Raw genomic sequence first — 17,961 nt, 5'->3', positions numbered from 1 at the left:
ATGGAGCTTTGAAAATATTTATTATAATGTGTTTCCTTGCCCTATTGTTCCTAGGGCAAGAGGCCTGGAAAACTAAGGAAACTCTGATTTGAAAGCAAACATAAAATTTCGTAATATTTAAGATATCTGACAAGTCTGTGATTGGAGAAAAAGCAGTTTGGCAATCCTAACATGTCCTTTTTCTCACTGAAAATCCACAAATTTCTATTATTTATCAAAAATAATGGGATCATGACCAGTGTATTCTGTAAAATAAAACATTAAGTTTATTTAAAGTGATTTATTCTCAATTTCGTATAATTAGATAGTTGTCACTTATGAGACAGAACCTAATCCTGAGGCTTTCAAATATTTTTCTAAGTGACCCATAATAAGAAATGCATTTTATAACACAACGTAGAATGTGTGCGCTCACACAGGTGCGGGTACACACACACAAGCCTCTACCTTCCATACAGCCATAGGTGTATAAATGTCTCCAAAACAATATCTGAAGAATGCATAAGTGTACTTCATAACTATTCTGTTTCATCCTATTTGGTTTCATTTGTGTGGGAGGGGGGTTATCCATTAAATCGATTTTATCATCCACTAGTGGGTCACAACCCACAACTTGAAAAATATTGGTCCAATATATATAATGGGCATTTAAATCATGTACCTTATAGAACTCAAAGGTAAGACAACTTTTCAGAGGTGATATGCAAAGTATTAGCGAAAAGCTGCTCAGAGCAGACCAGTGGAGGGGCCCTTAGCCCTTCAATGTGCAAAGAGAGTTGGGAGATGACATACCTGCTTGCAAAATTTTATGTGTCAACACCACCTCCATGTGCCTACCTACTCAACCTTCACATTGTCCTTAATACAGCTTAGAAGATAAAAGGATGGTATAGGCAGATCGTTTTGCCACTTAGAGAAAGCTAAGGTTGAAGCAGGGCCTCACTCATTAAACTTATGATATTAGGTATATTGTTTTTCTAGGGCTGCCATAACGAAATACCACACACTGGGTGGCTTAAAACAATAGAAATGTATTGTTTTACACTTCTGGAGACTAGAAGTCCAAAATCAAGGGCCATGATTCTTCTGATACCTTCTGGAATCCTCCCTTGCCTCTTCTTAGCTTCTAGTGATTTGCTGGCAATCTTTGGCTTTTCTTGGCTTGCCGCTGAATGACTCCGCTCTCTGCTTTCATTGCCACATGGAATTCTTCCCATTGCCTCTATCTTCACGTAGTTGTCTTCCTATAAGGAGAGCAGTCATTGGATTGGCAGCCCTTCCTCCTCCAGTATGATCCATCTAAATCAACTATATCTGTAAAGACTCAATTTTTAAATAAGTTCACATTCTAAAGTACTGGAGGTTAGGACTTCATAATCTATTTTGTGGGACTGGCGGATTTCAACCTGTAACACTAGAAAACTCATTTTTCCACATTCTCAGATTTTATCTATCCAATATCACTATGTTGTAAGTTATAACTGCACTGTCAGGAAGCTTGGGGAGAGTACAATTGATGGAATTAGGGATACCAGATGAAAGGGAAAACAAGAAAATGTTGATTGCAAGTCTTGAAACTGCAGGAGAAAGCTTATATTTTAATTTGCAATATCACACAAGACTGTTCTGGGTATCCCACTCAGAACCATCAGGCACCACTCTCCAAAAGCATGTTCTTTTGCTTTCAACTCATAACTTCAACATAGAATTCATGTTTTCCTCTCTCCTCTTTCTGGCCAGCAAAAAAATTCTGAATTCCTAAAGTCATCAATTCCAGTCTAACAACTCCAGCTCGGATCACTCTTGTTTCATTATATTTGCAAGAATGCTGAGCTTTGGATTAAAAAGGAAAAAAAATCTATCAGCTGCATGGCTTTCCCCTGCTGAACTAGAGACCGGAAAATAAATGTTTGCACCTTTAATGACCTCTATTGTCCTGACTTCACAAAATCCCCAGTGGGCAGCTAATCCTTTGGAACAATACAGTACAGATGTTTCACATGATAAGAAGGCTAATTCCAGACCAATCAGAGCCACTCCAAATGTCAGCACACCAAAATAAAGTTAAAATATGGGGCAAACAGATGCAACCTCCACAGTCTGATCTCTTTGTTGGTGGGTCATTCTACAGTAATGGGTGATATCTCTGCTTTGTTTAAGGCAATGGCAACTTTCTCTTTAGTAAGAATTGAGCTGCCCTCTTCTCTTGTATTTGCTGTGTTCACTACTTTCAGGAAAACAGGAAAGGCTATAAACGCACCCCTCTCTCTTTTTTTCTCTCTCCATCTGTCTCCCTCTCCCTTTTTTTCTCCCTCTCATTTTTTGTGTCTCTTTTCTGATTTTCCTGATATTTTGTGATAAATTTAGAAAGGACAATAGATGCACAGAAAGTTAAAATTTTACAGTAAGTCAACTCCATTATGTGATATATTCACCATTGTAGTTTATCATCTTTTCCCCAATTTTCATTTTTAAATAAGGTTTTCATTTTGTTTCCTTGCCTACTTATTTGTTTTCATCCCATTTCTTAAGAAATAACAATATTCTGATGCTAATGAATTTGGTAATCTGAACCACAGCTCAGCTTTACCAACAGAACTATGGCCTACCCATAGCAGGTCTGTTTGTCTGATTATCTGTTTGGTTACTTTCTTACAGCTGCCTACAGTAGGAGTTACCATTAGTCCACCAAATGAATCGCAGTTTTTCAGTGACAGTGTTTGCTTCAAGAAATAATCCTGGTAGGGCAGCCCGGGTGGCTCAGTGGTTTAGCACCGCCTTCAGTCCAGGGCCTGATTCTGGAGACCTGGATCGAGTCCCACATTGGGTTCCCTGAATGGAGCCTGCTTCTCCCTCTGCCTGTGTCTCTGCCTCTCTCTCTCTCTGTCTCATGAATAAATAAATAAAATCTTAAAAAAAAAAAAAAAAAAAAAAGAAAGAAAGAAAGAAAGAATCCTGGTAGTATGTTTTTTCAGGAGAAAGTAAAGGCTTCCTAACTCTTAGTATGATCTATTTATGTCCTGGCAGTTGGGAATAGAGTAATTTAATTCCGCAGGCTTGATTTTTAAAATGCTCATTTAAACAATTCACACATTAAATGATGATGTGGTCTTTGTACTTGAAAAGACCCTTATGCAACATGAATAGTCTTTTTAAAGTCTACATTTGGCTGCTGACTTCTTGATTGCAGTGTCCTTATAAAAACTTTAATTCCACTCTGAGAAAAAAAAATACATAAATGACTATCCAAGCCAAATTTATACTAACTACAAGGGAACAGCCAGAAAGCCATAAGTTTTGGATCTTTGGAAAGGAAGAAATGCTTTTTATAAATTAATAAACATTTGGGGATAAAGATGGGAAGAAAATTCAATGTTTGGCAACAATCGGTCCTATAAAAAGGACAGATAATATAGCATTATGAAAAATATTTCTTAGAAGCAAAATCCTTTATTTGAAATACAACATTAATAAGTGGATTATTACTTTAAATGAAATCAAAGTCATAAGAATTATATTGAGACATTTTTGTTTTTCTATTTGATCAAATCCTTTCTTCCAAAAATATGTCTTATTTAATCTGTTCTGAAAAGAGTTATCATGAATTTCTTGGACTATTTCATAATTTGGGGCTTCTAAGTGTTAAGCTAACAAGAAAACTATGCATGAAGATAACTATCAGAACATTTGTAGGCTCATCCATCATAGTGAAGAAATATTTAAATATTCTGGGAAATTCTGCTCAGAGACATAGTGAGAGAGAAAACTTATTTAAAACAATAAGATTTTTCTGGTCACGTGCCATATTTCCTGCTCCATTGTGTTTGGCACCAGGAAACAACCTGGCATGAGCTGCTGAAAAATCCATCAGCAACTGTGTCAACTTTATCACTTCCTGAGCTCATGCTTGCAGGAAATGGATACAAAAACAGTGATTTAATACGGGAAAAATTAACCTTTGCTGTTTGAAAAATTAAAAAAATATATATACATTTCACACTTACTTGCTGTCTCTCTGTAGTAAATTAAATTGGAAATTTGTGCTAAGAATAGACAACGAATATATTCATACATCAGATGAGCCTTCATCTATGAAATGAAATTAAAAATGCAGTCCCTGTTTTTTTTCACTTAGATGTTATGCATATTTCTAAAAATTAAAAAAAATTAGACATATTTAAGTGTGAATTAAAAGGGTAGGAAGAGAAGATTGATGCACAGAATGTTAAACTCAGAAACACTAAACAATGCTACTTCCAAGAAGTAGTTGTTTTACTTCTTTCATGGAGATGTAATAGGTGATCAGAGTAGGTGATCGAATGAGAAAGAAGATTCCCAGGAATAATGGCAGAAACAACTCTTCATTGGGGATTTTAAAAGAAATGGAAAGATACACAATGTTTTCTTATACTACATTTGGAGGAGAAACATGACAAGTAAAAAGACAAAAAGTCCGTTAAGTGTTGGTGGCCTGAGACTACTCTTTCAGCCACAATCTATAAAACTATTCCATTCTCTCAATGCTCAGCTTGGCTAGAAATATTTATCTAATTATTTACCATTCTTGCAGCCGAGATATTAATAAATGATCATGGCTTAATGTGTATTCCCTAGAATATAACCTTCCTTGTTTATTTTTTTATCAAAGTTTTATGCCTTCTCTACCACACAAAATTTCTTTCAAAGAGCTCTGTCTTCAAACCTGACCAACACCTGCAAGATAAATTAAATCCAAATATTCCTTGACTGCTCTGGCTGTCAGAATAACCTAAATATTCAGGTAGACATATACCTCTGTCTTCTGGAATATGTAGTTAGGTCATATTTTTATTAGACTGATAATTTTGGAAACAAATAATTCTAGATTATCCCTAAACCCATACATCTAGCAATGTTTCAAGAATACTTTCCAATTTCTATAGTATCTAAAAACTCTTTCATAGATACCATGGCCTTAGATATCAGAATTTTTATTTCATAATTAATAATACGGGATTCAGTGACAAAAATGACTCCTCTGTGTCACATAACATGTAACTAGCAAAGTCTAGACTAAAAACCATATCTGTTGACTCCAGCATGCTTTTCAATATAAGCGTCCCCATGTGTTTCAAATCATGGCCTCCAGACTCCCAAGGGTATTGAGCTGAAAGCTCAAATGTCAACACAGAGACTAGATAGAATGGCCCCACTGGGATGCACCCCAAGCACCCCAGTCACTATGGGACCCTAGCAACTCTGCTTGAATTGATTTTACATATTAAGCTTTCCTCATAGACTTTTATTTGGAAAAGGGGGTTTGAAAATAAAACCATACACTCTACCTTTACTCCCCACAGATTAGTACTATAGTTACTGAGGCACTAAATCTAACTTTGACAAATGTACCTTGTGAGAAAGACTAGCTGATGAAAGATGAAACTATATAAGATTAACCTATAGAACTAAGCTATATGTCCTTCAACCCAATCTCCAAGTTGATTTCATAGAATAACACAGTGAAAAAGAGTTTGAAGAGTCAAATAATACATTTTTTGGCATTTTATTAATAAGAGAGCAATCAGAGACAAGGAGGTAAAGACAAATAACAAATGGTAAATTTAATACTCTTTTTCCAGCATTTTAAAACATAGATATACAAATTATTTTATTTAGACCAAAAAACTATACAATATAGAAAGTATCAGGCAATTATACTGACCTGTTATTCTCTACTAGTCCAAATTAAAAAAATGATATTGAAAGATAAATGTTTTCCAACTCTCAACTGAAATTAAAATTGCTATAAAAGTTTCCAAGTTTGCACTAAAATAAAGGAAATAAATGAAGCTTTACTAAAATAAAGCAAATGAATCTCCTAATCAACAGGAGAAATAGTGGGAGAGATTTCAGTAAATATTAAGAATATTTTAATATAAAAAAGAATATTTTAACATAAAATCCAAAGTGACACAAGCCTGCTTAGGGTGATAATGAATTCTCTGTCTCTATGGTACAAATGTCTGATAAAAATTGTATTGATTCATTTAAATATATAAGTGCTTCTCATTATTCTTAGTAGTTGCATTCTACAACATCACCATGAGCAATGAGCTTATTATGAACCATTTGCTCCTAGGAGAAATACCGGTAGTGGTTCCTATAAGCCTCTAGTTAAAGTATTTTCATCAATAGGTCAGTAAGTAACCTGTTTTATCATGTTTCCATTTAAAGACACCTTATTCCATATCATTGTTGAGTCTTTAACATTGATCTCACGACCAATAGCACTATAAACTATTCATGAATGAATTTAATTAACACCTGTATTTTCTTCATAAGGCACATCCCAGCCTTCTCACACTTGGTAAGTAACATCAGACAATACTTCGGCGCTATGCTTGGAGGATATTTGAAACACTGAAGTCACCACAACCACCATCACCAACACACAAATGAGAAATACCTGCCACTAAATAAAGTATGAAAAAGACACATTTGTGGTATGAGAACTGAAAGAAAGAAGGCAGAATGATGCCCGGTTCAGCCTCAGCTGGGTACCTGCACCATAGGCTAAGAAATTTTTTGCAGCTCTGTGCATATCCACAAATGATGGTGAAAATACTGCAAATATTGATGTGGGGGATTGCAAATAAACTGTAGTGAATAGGTGAATTCCCAAGTATGGGATCCATGGATAATGTGAATTTGCCTACTTGTTGAGAGACCTCCATATCTCCAAACGAAATGCATTTTTTTCCATGTTTATTTTACTAGAAATCTTAGCAACTATAAACAGTTCCCCACACCTGCCCTTCGGAAAGTTTCTCTTGCTTTCATTACCAGGATGGTGCACATTCCTTCCAGATGTTCATCTTTCCCTTCTGATTTCCTTTCTCAGTGTTTTTGGTGGGCTCCATCTCCGCCAACACTTTTTAAAATATTGAGTCTTTCAGGAAAAGTCTCAAAGCTCTTCTCCTCTCACTCTCTACCCTCCATGCACAGACTCTTCTATACTCAGAAGATGAACAAAATTTTATCTCTAGTTCAAATCCTTCTTCTGACCTTCAGACATATATACAATGGACTACTGGACACTTCAAGGTCTCAAAGGCATCTAGGAATCCATGTGCGTAACGTCGAATTTATGATCTTCCTCTACAAAACATGAACTTGCAGTCTGAAGAATTTATGAGCAAAAGGAACTTTGACGGCGTGAGTCCTGGGGAATATTTTGAAAATGATTTTCAGTAGCACACGGCAGTAGAGACAGTCTTCGTCTCAATATTATACAACTTGGGTTCTTCAGCACAAGAAAATGCAGACAGCCCTATAGAAGGCCTCTCATTGCCAGGGGGCAAGGACTATCATCTTGCCAAGCTATATCATCACCATATCTGGTAGTGTACTATGCTGACCTCAAGATTCAAGGCAGTGACATACGTGTCAAATAATCTCACTGGACTTCTTCCTAGCAACCAGATTAAACTTTCTGTTGGCAGTTTTGATAGAGCAGCAAGAATCCATAAATCTTAGCTTTCCCCACAATCTCTTGGCAATGATTTTTATATTAAGCTAAATAAGCTAAATTTTATAAGATGATATTGTTCTGATTACACATTTATACCTTCCAAATCTATGCAGAGTATGTATCACTTTTTTACTGATAAAATCACTAACATCATCCATAATTGTATAAACATAGGTGATCATTTTTATCAGCCTTCTGTATCTCTGTTTATGTATTTTATAAAAAATTCAGCCTTTGATTGCACAGATCAAGGCAAGTATTTATAAAGGGTAAGTGATGGCACTAGTGAGGCTTTAAAATTCCGCATTTGCTTATTAGACGAATAGTTTTTCAGTGTTCTGGTTAATATAAATTTTGAAATTCCAAATTGCATATCTTGCAATCTTGATGGTACTTAATAAACATCTCTGAATGAATTGACGCAGCAGACAATGAGAGGAGGAGGAAAGACACATTTTTGCACATTTTCAGGTGCTTTTTCTCTTTCCCAAAACAGCACAAACTTTTCTAAATGGCCAACATTACTTGTCCTCTGATTTATTTTTTTTAAATTAAATAATCAAATTTATTTATTTTTTTTCAAAGGTAACAAAGGCTTTTTTTTTTAAGATTTTATTTATTTATTCTTGAGAGACACACAAAGAGAGAAGCAGAGACACAGGCAGAGGGAGAAGCAGGCTCTATGCAGGGAGCTCGATGTGGGACTCGATCCCTGGACTCCAGGATCACACCCTGGGCTGAAGGCAGCGCTTAAACCGCTGAGCTACCTGGGCTGCCCTAAATTCATTTTTTAAATAAATTAGTCTTAGGACTTTGTAGCTTGTGGAAATTCTTTACAGATTCAGATAATAAGTTGACGGGCAGTTTTAGTTTATGTTATTGCTTTAAATTTAACTTAATTAAAATTTAAACATCCTCAAGTTTCATAATTAAGAATACTGGATTCAGTGACAAAAATGACTCTTCTATGTCACATAACATGTAACTAGCAAAGCCTAGACTACTAAAAACCGTATCTGTTGACTCCAGCATGCTTTTCAATATTAGTGTCCCCATGTGTTTCAAACCATGGCCTTCAGACTCTTGAAGGTATTGAGCAGAAAACTCAAATGTCAACACAGAGGCTAGATAGAATGGCCCCACTGGATGCACCCCAAGCACCCCAGCCAGTACGGGACCCAAGCAACTCCATTTGAATCAATTTTACATTAGTTTTTATTTGGAAAAGGGTTTTTTTTTTTTTTTAATTTTTATTTATTTATGATAGTCACAGAGAAAGAAATAGAGAGAGGCAGAGACATAGGCAGAGGGAGAAGCAGGCTCCATGCACAGGGGGCCCGATGTGGGATTCGATCCCGGGTCTCCAGGATCGCGCCCTGGGCCAAAGGCAGGCGCCAAACCGCTGCGCCACCCAGGGATCCCGGAAAAGGGGGTTTGGAAACAAAACCACACACTCTATCTTATCCTCCACAGATTAGCATCATAGTAACTGAAGCACTAAATCTAACTGACAAATGTAAAGTGTGAGAAAGGCTGGCTAACAAGAAGATGAAGCTATGTAAGGTTAACCTATAGAACAAAGCTATATGTCCTTCAAACAGCCTCTAAATTGATTTCATAGAAGTGTTTACTGTTTCTCATATAACTTCCACGGGGTCATTCTCCTTGATGATTCTCCTTGGTGAGTGTATCTCCCACATAGCAATTCATGACCCAACCTCCTTTTATCATATGGCTCTGATTTATGCTAAAGTTTTGAAGATGTATACTTGGAGAAAAAGCATAGAAAAGGATGAACTGCTTCTTAACCCACCAAAAAGACAGTACTTAACTCTGAAAACAAATGTCAATAAAGTCATCTACTTGATGATTGTTTCTTATCATCAAATACAAAATCACCCTAGTGTGAACCAATATATTGGATATTTGTAAATATACTAATTCATTACAAAAGATCCTTGAGGTCAAGGATATTTTTGTTTACCTCTATATTAATCTTCTTACAGCTATTTTTTTCCTTTCCATATGTTAATTCATCTAGTCCGTCCTCTAGCCATCCTGTCTAAGAGGACATGAGATAGAGTTGTAAGGCCCCTGCCAAGAGACCCAGGCCTACTAAAAGACTGAGACTTATCATAAAATTAAAGAATGTTTTCCCTTCCTTCACATCTAAAGAGCTCTAATGTAGTAATAGTTGTTTTCAGCTGAAATACCTGCAAGATTCTGAGGGGGAGTATTTAGAAAAGCCCAAAGTCAACAGAGGAGAGAAAATAGAGATATTTGGAAGAATTTGAAACCCCTGGCACTAAAGCTATGGCAAATATCAAAGACAACCCAACTTCTCATCAGATTAACATAAATCCTCCCACTAAAAGCTTATTTTTCCAAGTTCCTATTACTTGATAAACATGCTGAACTTTCCAAAAATAAATAACAAGGCATGCCAAAGGCAAGTAAAAATACAGCCAAAAGAGGCCAAGCAATTACGAGAATCTGACTCAAATATGATAAAGGTTGTCAGAGTTATGAGACAGGGAATGTAAAATAATTATGATTAGTGTGTTAAATACTATAACAAAAATGAAGAAGGCCTTTGACTGACACAATGATAGATTCAATATAGCCAAGGGAAGACTAGTAAGCTAGAAGAAAGATCAATAGAAATATACCAGACTTATATGTAAAGAGGGTAAAAAAGAGAAGGAAAAAGAGAAAAGAGTAGAACATAAAAGAACTGTGAGTGTGTGGGACAATTTCAAAAGGCGGAACATATACATTATTGAACTATCAGAAACAGAAGTTAGAAGTAACATCAAAGAAATGTTTGAAATAATGATATTTGTGAAATATCCAAAATTAATAACACATACCAAACCATGGATTAAGGAAGCTCAGATAACATTTTATGAGCCACATACCAAAAATGATACCTAGGCAAATCATATACAAACTGCAGAAAACCAAAGACAAAGAGAAAGATTTGAAAGAATCTAGAGGGAAGACAGTATGCTTTACTTATATAGGAACAAGGTTAAAAATTAAAGCAAATGTTTTGTCAGAAATTATTCAAGCAAAAAGAGAACAGAATGAAATATTCAAATTATTGAAAGGAAAAAAATAATCCAATAATCTAGTATGCTTTATGCAGTGAAATTATACTTCAGACGTGAAGGAGAAATAATGGCTTTATCAGACAACTATAAGCTAATGGGAAGTCACAGCTAGCATATTTGCACTAAGAAAATGTTGACTAGGGATGCCTGGGTAGCTCAGTGGTTGAGCATCTCCTTCTGCGTGGAGCCTGTTTCTCTCTCTGCTTGTGTCTCTGCCTCTGTGTGTGTGTGTCTCATGAATAAATAAATAATGTCTAAAAAAATGTTGACCAGAAGTGATTCAGGGAAGAAGAAAATTACTTAGGTTAGAAACTCAGATCTACATAAAGAGAGTGTTATAAAAGGAATATATGATGACAAAATAAAATCTTTTAAAATTCTTACTATCAATTTAACTAAAGATAGTTACATATTTAAAGTAATGATAGTAAACATATACTGGATATTATAACTGGTCGATAAGAGATATGAATGGCAGAAATGTCATAAGGGATAGGAGGGAAAAATTGGAACTACTCTAAGTTACTTGCACTATACATGAAACAGTATAGTGTTACATGAAGATGCAGTTAAATTAGTTAAAAATGTATACTGCAAACTCTGAGGATAACCAATAATATTTTAAAAGGATATAATAGATATGTTAAATAAATGTATAATTAACATCAGAAAAAATAGAAAAATAAAAATAAAAACAAAAGTAATGAATAGAAACTGGTAAAAATAGTATCAAACCAATATATCTATAATTACTTTAAGTATGAATAGTCTAAATGTACTGATTCAAACACAGAAAATATCTAAGGTGATTAAAAGAAAAACAATTATGCATTGTTAAAGAGAAGCCTATTTTAAATATAAAGCCTCTGTTGTGAGAAAAAGTAAAGGGATGAAGGAAGATATGACATGCTGACCCTAGTTGAAAGAATACTGGAGTAGCTAATATTAATTTTAGACAAAGTAGACCTCAGAATAAGAAACAAGTGTCAGCTTTAAAGTTAGTTCTTTGAAAAACAAGTGGTCCTCTGAAAAGATCAATAAAATTTATAAACCACTAACCAAGAGAAAAAGAGAAAAGGTAATACTAATAATATCAGAAACAAAAGAAGAACCATCTCTACTGATTCCCGAACATAAAAGGATAGTAAAGGAACATTATGAACAACTCTATGCCCATACAAACGATGACTTAGATAAGATATGCTAATTCCAAGAAACACAAAAACTACCAAAATTCACACACAAAGAAATATATAATTGAAATAACTTTGTTTCTGTTAAGGAAATTGTATCAGTTAATAGCCCCCAAAGAAAGCACGAGTCCCAGATGTTTTTACTAGTAATTGTAGCAATGGAACAAGAGTTAAAACTTACTAACTCATTCTATGAGAGCAGGATTACCCTAATACTCAAAGCATACAAAGATATTATAAGAAAGCAAAATTACACATCGATGTCTCTTCTAAATCTAGATTCAAAACTTCTTATAGAAATATCAGAAAATGAATTTGACAATGTATACAAAGTGTTATGCTCTATAAATAAGTGAGATACTCCAAAGATGTAAGGTTGGTTCAACACTCAAAGTTCAATCAATATAACTCACCACACCACCAGACTAAAGAAGAAAAAGAATAGCCATCAGAAAGGATAAATATCAATAATTTTCATCTATGTGGTTGGAACTGAAGGGTATTATTCTAAGTGAAATAAGTTAATCTGAGAAAGATGGGATGCCTGGGTGGCTCAGTGGCTGAGCGTCTGCCTTTGACCCAGGGCGTGATCCTGGGGTCCTGGGATTGAATCCCACATCAGGCTTCCCGCATGGAGCCTGCTTCTCCCTCTGCCTATGGCCTCTCTCTGTGTGTCTCTCATGAATAAATAAATAAAATCTTAAAAAAATCTGAAAGACAATTATCATATGGTTTCATGTATATGCAGAATATAAGCAATAGGGCAAGGAGCATAAGAGAAGGAGGGGAAACGGAAAGGGGAAAATAAGAGAGGAAGACAAGCCATGAGACTATTAACTCTGGGAAACAAACCGATGGGTGCTGAAGGGGAAGTGAATGGGTGGATAGGATAACTTGGTGATGAGCATAAGGAAGGCATGTGATTTGATGATCACTGGGTGTTATACACAACTGATGTATTATTGAAAACTACATTTGAAACTAGTGATGTACTACTATATGTTGGTAAATTGAATTTAAATAAAAATAGATGCTTTCCCCCCCTTTTAAAAAATATGTTATTTATTCATTCATGAGAGACATAGAAAGAGAGGCAGCAATATAGGCAGAGGGAGAAGCTGGCTCCCTGTGGGAAGCCCAATGCAGGACTTGATGCAGGACCCCAGGATCATGCCCTGACCCAAAGGCAGACACTCAATCACTGAGCCACCTAGGGATCCCAAAAGAGATGCCTTCTACACACACACACACACACACACGCAAAAGAATAAACACACAGATCAATGCAACAGGATAGAGAGGCCAAAAATAGACCCATATAAATACAGTCAACTGGTCCTGTATAAAGAAGCAAAGGTATTCAATGGAGAAATGATAGTCTTTCAGCGAATTATTGTGAAACAATTTGATGTCCAGACTGGGGAAAAAATAAATAAATAAAAATCAGTGTGACACAGATGTACAATTAAAAAGAAAAACTCAAAAAAAATTAAAAACTCAAAAAAAAGAAAAACTCAACAGTTGATTATAAAGCTGAATATAAATCACAAAACTTTAAAACTTCTAGTAAGAAAACATGTAAGTAAATCAATGTGACCTTGTATATGGCAGTAAGTTTTTAGATAAAACAGCAAAATTATAATCTATCAAAAATAATTGATAAGTTGGAACTTATTCAAGTTAAAAAAAATGAAAAGACAAGTTAGAGATTGGGAGAAAACATTTGTAAAACACCTAATTGAAGATTTATTTCCAAAATATGAAAAGAACTTTCAATCGGAAAAGGACATTCTATGGTCTCATTCATTTGGGGAATATAAAAATTAGTGAAAGGAAATAAAGGAAAAGGAGAGAAAATGAGTGAAAATATCAGTAAGGGTGACAAAAGATAAGAGACACTTAATTCTGGGAAATGAAAGGGGAAGGGGAAGTGGGTGGAGGATTGGGGTGACTGGGTGATGGGCAATGAGGGGGGCACTCGGGATGAGCACTGAGTGTTATGCTATATGTTGGCAAATTGAACTCCAATAAAAAAAAATGTAAAAAAAAAAAGAAAAAAAAAAGAAAAAAATCAGCAATAAAGAAAACAACCAATCAAAAAACGGCCAAAATATCTGACAGATAACTCAATGAAGAAGATATATGCATGGCACATTTAATCATTATTACAGATGCTCAACTAATATTTTGTTCACAAAATGCGAATTAAAATGATATAGTGCTACACTCCTATTAGAAAGGCTAAAAATCCCAAAATCTGACAATATTCATCCATAGCTGGCAAGGATGTGGAACAACAGGTTCTCTCTTTCGTTGCTGGTAGGAATATACATTGTTATTTTGGAAGACAGTTTGATAGCTCCCAAAAAGCTAGAATATTTTTACTATACAATGTAGTAATGGCTCTACTTGATAATTACCAATATATATGAATGCTGTGTTTACATGATAACCTGTAAGTGAATGTTTATAGTAGCTTCATTCATAATCACCCCAAACTGAAAGCAACCAATATGTCTTTAAATAGGTGAACTGTAATTGTGGTATATCCATAAATATAATAGTATCCAGTGATAAAAAGAAATGAGCTATTACACCAAGGAAAGCTACTAAATCCATATTGCTGATTGAAATAAACTATTCTGAAAGGTTATATACTATATGATTTTAATTATATGGTCTTCTAGAAAAGGCAAAGTTATAGAAACTATAAAGAAGGTAAAAAGCAGTGGTTGCCAGGCATTTGTATTGATGTAAGTCTAATTGAAAAGACAACACAGAGTGAATATTCTGTGTAATACTATAAAGGTGCACATGTTTGAAAACCCATAGAACTTTAAAGTACAAAGAGTTCTTACAAATTTGAAAATGTATGCAAAATTTTGAAAAAAATCAGATCAAGGAACATCAAGATGCATTGCAAAATGTTACAAAATAATCTAATTTTTTACAGATATATAAAACAACTTCACCAAAGGATGTGGGGGGGAAAGGTGTTGACCTAAGTGATTTCAGAAATGAAATGTGTCAGTAAACTAAAGGCTAAGGAAATTGTATGTGAGGACCGTACTCTAGTCGATAATTTTCCCCATGGGGGTATGGGTTAACAGTTCAGATGCTGATATACATGGGCACGTGTACACTGAAACTGAAAAATTTGGTAAATGGATGGCAGATGGTAAGAAGCCGATTTCTCACTGCTGGAGTGGAAGTTTACAGGCAAGAAAGGGGAGAAGGCTAAAGTGTTTCATGTGCTGATGGATTAGAGTTGGAAATATCAGTAAAGACTCACTATTGACATTTCTACTGATATTTAACTTAATACACATAGAGATATATATAAAAATACATAGATCTATATATGTTAATGTACACACATTTTTCCTTGCTTTGTCAGCAGGGAAAGCATAGAACCAAAGGCATTTCAGTAACAATTAGCATGTCAAGGTCCTAGATCTTAATTTGTAATGCTACTCTTCAAAATGGGCTGATTTTTTCAAGGATAGGGACAGGAAACAAAGGATGAACTTGGCATTTTGCAGTCTCTGAAAGTAAGGAAGTGCTCAAACAAAAACCCATGCTATGGGGTAGGAGCCAATTAAAAGACCTCTCCATGGCAAAACTGAAATTATCTGAGCAAGAAAATAGACAAAATAGTATCAGATTATAACCCATGATATATATATATATATATATATATATATATATACAACCATGAATTTATATTGATACTAGTAAATGATTAAATATTTAAATAAATAATTAGAGACAAATCTCCTGTACAGTAGAATCCCAAATAATTTATGTACTCTACTCTCAGGAACAGCATAATTTTCCACTATTAAGTATGACTTTCAGGGGTTCCTAGGTGGCTCAGTCCATTGAGTATCCGTCTTTGGCTCAGGTCATGATCCTAGGGTCCTTGGGACGAAGCCCTGCGTCAGGTTTCCTGCTGTTCCCCCTGCTTGTGCGCTCTCTCCCTTAAATAAATAAATAAATAAATAAATAAATAAATAAATAAATAAATAAAATGTTTTTAAGGAAAAGAATGAGCTTCACATAGTGACTGCCTTCCAGAGCACAATGTGGGAAAGGGAGATGGGGAAGGAATAACTTGACAGCACAAAAATCTGGCAAAGACTATGTGAGCTCAGAAGTTAAGGTCAATATAAGGCATGTTGATTGTATGTCCCCTTGATGTAAGATGAAAATGGACTTTACTTCTGTGATCTTTTTTGCCAAAACAGATAATCCTTCTCTATTCCTAGAAACCACTGGACAAATCTCAATAAGGAACGTTCTACAAAATAACTGGGCAGATTTCTTCAAAACTCTCAAGAGCATCAAAAACAAGGGCAGTCTGAGTGATTGTCACAGTCAAGATGATGCTTAAGGGAACAAGACAATCAAATGCAGTGAGGTATCTGGATGAGATCCTGGAAGACAAAAAGTACATTCAATAAAAACTAAGGGGATCTGAATAAAACTCGGACTTCAGTTAACAACAATGTTACAAAATTGGTTCATTAATCGTGACATACGTACCATGTTAGATGATAATAAAAAAGGGAAGCTAGATGGGGAGTACATGAGAACTTTCTGTACTATCTTCACAATCTTTCTGTAAATCTAAACTGTTCTAAAATAAAAATTTTATTGAAAAACAATTGGCCACTTCTTTTTCTCTGTCATCCCACACGTCCATTCTATTAGCAAGCATAGTCATGTCTGTCTATCATGCACTCATACCTACTTACACACATACAAATCTCTGTCTACATCCACTAGAAACAAGAGCTTCAAGGAAGCACTGAAGGTCTGACACTCTATGTGTGACATGCCATCCAGCCCAAGGATGCGAAGGTGAGGATAACAAATCACGTAAATGCCAGGAAACAGATCATGTAAATGATGCATTATGTCGTGTTACAATATCGGCCACTAAAAGTCAGAGCAATTGTTTGCATCAGTAAAACTATATCTAGCTTCATACTGAAAGGGAGAAAAGGGGACCCTGGGAGGCTCAGTCATTCTCTCTCCCTCTCTTAAATAGATAAATAAATCTTAAAAAGTGAAAGAGTGGACAATTCAATTTACTAGTTTTATCTTGCCTCACATTTCCCTCTTTTAAGGTTTTGTGTGGAAATTATCCTTTGACCACCGTGACACTATGCAAAAGCACAGATCTCTTGCTACATGGAGTGACATTTCATCCCAGTTGAGGTAGAACAGTGGTGTGATATGAGTGGGATAACAACCAAGAGAAAAGATGGCAGTTGAGTGAAATGCAGAAGGCAGGCAAGTAGTGATATGTTGGAGCTGGTTCATAATGACTCCGAAGAGCTGTTCCTGCTTATCCTTCCTTAGCTACATCTTCAGTGATATTGTATTGATAGTTCAAACATGCTCATAGTTGACACATTTACAGCATAAAAATTGGCACTATCACACATCAAAGTTTGTTTGGTTGGTTATGGAGCCAGATCACCAGCACACCACAGCCACAAAGGTCTGTGTCCAAGTAAGAACCCAAACCTGCCAAGGCTACTACTGTTTTCACTACTCCCACTTCCATTAAAGATGTGTATACCTCTCGCCTAGACTGTAGTGAGAGCTTCCTGTATGTTCTGCTCTCTTTTTCTTTTGCTTCCTACATTCGATTCTCCAGACAACATCCAAGGATATTGTTTAAACATCTATCAGAACATGCAACTCCTCTGTTTACTATAGGGGCTCCTCATTTACAATCTAACGTAATTACCTAGAAAGTTCTCAAACTGATCTGGCACCTGCTTACCTCTCTGGAAGCATTTTCTACCGCACATCCTGTCAGTCTCACTGGCTTTCTCTCTTCTTCAAATGTCCCCAGATACTTCCAGCTTTGAGATGATGAGCCACTGTCTATGCTAATATGAAAGACTCTTCAGATGGCTGGCTTATTTCTGTCACTGGGATGGTATCTCAAATGTCCCCAGTGTTGTAAGGGATTTCTTAACCACATAAGCTCAGATGATGCCCCTCCCTCTTTCTCTGGCTCACTACCTCATTTATTTTCTTCTGATATTTCTCCACTCTTGAATTGACATTATAGTTCTCACCATTTTCATGTTTGTCTTTTGTCTCACCCACACAGGACATACCCTCA

At 35.5% G+C, this 17,961-nt stretch overlaps 1 long non-coding RNA gene across 1 annotated transcript in view; it reads left to right on the top strand.

Moving 5' to 3' along the window:
- Nucleotides 1-16,395, top strand: part of LOC144320176 (uncharacterized) — a 28,999-nt gene extending 12,604 nt beyond the window's left edge. Inside the window, exon 3 of the long non-coding RNA XR_013385740.1 lies at nucleotides 16,085-16,395. This is a non-coding gene — a long non-coding RNA (uncharacterized LOC144320176). The remainder of the gene's footprint in view (nucleotides 1-16,084) is intronic.
- The last annotated feature ends 1,566 nt before the right edge of the window (nucleotides 16,396-17,961 follow it).

Source organism: Canis aureus, chromosome 9 (genome assembly GCF_053574225.1).
Source record: "Canis aureus isolate CA01 chromosome 9, VMU_Caureus_v.1.0, whole genome shotgun sequence".
In the NCBI taxonomy this organism is placed as follows: Eukaryota; Metazoa; Chordata; class Mammalia; order Carnivora; family Canidae; genus Canis; species Canis aureus.
The sequence above is the reverse complement of the archived record's forward strand: the minus strand, read 5'-3'. Positions and strand labels throughout refer to the sequence as shown.